Raw genomic sequence first — 2,785 nt, 5'->3', positions numbered from 1 at the left:
TGCCAGACAGATCAAATCATGACAATTCTCTGGAAGCGCGACTTTTGGAGAACCCCAAGGCCATCTTCTCCCTCCAGAAGCTGATAGACTGCTAGCTTTCACAGCTACTGGGAGCCCCAGACTTGGTTTTCAAGACTACTACAGTTACAGAGAAGGGGTGGGAATAGTGCAAATTAAACTGTCACAAAGATCATAGTTCTTACCAACATTCAACTGGTTTTCTTGAATAAATACTCCTTGGATCGTCGCAAGCCTTTGATTAATTTCCAGAGTTCTGAGAAAGTTAATTTTGACATTTTTGGCCTGTGTCCTCATCGCTTTTAGGGAAGTTACTCTGGAATAACTAACTCTGTTATTCCAGAAGTGCTTTGACAAAAAGGTATAAGTAAATCCTAAATTTGAACGCTTAATTTGACTAACAGTCTTTCTGAGTAAGTACAGCAGAAAACAGCACAAGGCAAAAATCACAGAAATCTGCTCTAAATTCCACCAGAGTTGCTGTATCTTGCCGGAGGAGATTTTCCATTGTGCGAGTATGAAGCTATGTTTCTAAACAGATAAATTAGTAGTATTACATATAAAAAATAACTGTGGCTCCCACCTCTATGTCCCTCTACTTAAGAATCCCTGGGCTCAATGCCTGTGAAGACCCTTCCCAATATAAGCATGTTATAACTCATGACATACGTCACATAAAATCCACTGCAGTTTGCATATTGACCTGTGCAAATGCCGATATGGAAAGTGTTTACCTAGAACCTTAAGTCCAAGAATTTGTGGGAAATAAAAACAAGTCGGAGACTCACATGCCCATTTGTATGAGAGATTCTGCTTATCTGACTATTCTTGAACCCCTCTATTTGTTCCTAGTTTTAATAGTTTTATTTCTATCTATTTGTTATCCTCATTAAAATGAATAGAATTTCCTCAGTTGAATAATCCTGTGAAGCTTGATCTACAGAATGGCCAGGCACAGTGGCTCCTGCCTGTAGTCCCATCGCTTTGGGAGATTGAGGCGGGATGACTGTTTGAGCCCAGGAGTTCAAGACCAGCCTGGGCAACAGAGCAAGATGCCATCTCTACAAAATATAAAAAATTAGCTGGGTGGGGTGGTATGCACCCATGAGCTTACTCGGGAAGCTGAGGCAGGAGGATCACTTGAACCCAGGGTGCTGAGGCTGCAGTGAGCTCTGATTGTGCTACCACACTACATCCTGGGTGGCAGAACAAGATACTGTCTCTAAAAAACAGAAAAGAAAGAAAGAAGAAAAGAAAAACAACCATCATCCCATTCTACCACCAATTTTTCACTGTGTAGGTGCCACTACTTTTAACTCTTTTAACTAATTTTGATGATTTTTATTTGTATTTTTCCCTGTTTCCTTAAAGAACACACTTCTATTGCTCCTCCTTGTTTTTTTAAACTTTAGGTATTACCTAATGGCTTCCTGCTGTGGAGTATGAGGAGATAGCTTTTTCTCCCTCACATCCCCGTGCCCCCATCCTTCTAGTTGAGCAATATTGTAATTTTGGTTAGAACAATAGCCAGTGTTCCATTACTAGGACTATGTAAATACCATTGGTAGATAGCTATATAATATACTTAGAAATTTTCCTTTCTGACCCAACGTTGTATTTTCTCTGGAACTAATAATTATCTTCTTTAATATGCTGAATTTTCTTTATTCTTACCACTGATTTATCTCCAAACTCTCCCCAGTTTGTATAAATCTCCTCTGAACATTTCCATTTTTCTTTGTCTTCCTTTTTCCTTTCCTTCCTCCCTTTCTTTTTTTTTTTTTTTCTTTTGACAGAGTCTTGCTCTGTTGCCCAGGCTGGAGTACAATGGCACAATCTCGGCTCACTGCAGCCTCCGCTTCCCAGGTTCAAGTAATTCTCCTGCCTCAGGCTCCTGAGTAACTGGGATTACAGGCACGTGCCACCACACCTGGCTAATTTTTTGTATTCTTAGTAGAGACAGAGTTTTGCCATGTTGGTCAGGCTGGCCTCAAACTCTTGACCTCAGGTGATCCACCTTTCTCAGCCTCCCAAAGTGCTGGGATTACAGGCGTGAGTCACCATGCCCAGCCCTTCCCTTTCTTTCTCCAAAAATAAAAATAAAAATAAAAAAATCTCAGTGGGAGTCTTCTGATGTACTCCAAACCACACCAGGAGATGTCTGGGCCAACTGCCATCATAGGCTCTCTTTTGACCATCATCCTGGGAGTTCTTTTATTTTTCTCTTGGGCTGGAACCCCACATTTTCTCTTTTCTGGGTTTGCTATTATTTTGATAGAGTGCATCTTCCATGAGCTTTGTGAGTAACTTTTATGGAAGGTAATTGTTTGAGGCCTAAAAATATGTAGATTTAGTCCTCCCTGCTTGGTTGATAGTTGAGCTAGGTACGAGCTTCTAAAATCTTGTTTAGAAACCTGAAATCACTTCATTCTTTGCCTAGAGTTGTGGAATAAATACCATCAGAGGAAAGTGATCATTTCACAACCCTTCTCATTCTTTTATCTTCCTTCCCCTCACCTAATTTATCACTGTTTTTGCACTGAAGATATAAACAATGATGTTTGTCACTGAAGCCAAATAAACCATTGCACTGCAGTGAGACGAGAAGTTTGCCGTGTACCCAGCACTGTTGGGAGATGCAGAGAGGCCAGGGGTGGTATTCTCATTCACAGAAGACACCTAAGCATAGGAACAAATGCACAACATCATCATAAATAAGCATCATTAATCACATGTTTTCTCTGTGTGCAAAAAAAAAAAGGGATTA

Source organism: Rhinopithecus roxellana, chromosome 18 (genome assembly GCF_007565055.1).
Source record: "Rhinopithecus roxellana isolate Shanxi Qingling chromosome 18, ASM756505v1, whole genome shotgun sequence".
Taxonomy (NCBI): domain Eukaryota; kingdom Metazoa; phylum Chordata; class Mammalia; order Primates; family Cercopithecidae; genus Rhinopithecus; species Rhinopithecus roxellana.
This window is presented reverse-complemented; position numbering follows the sequence as displayed.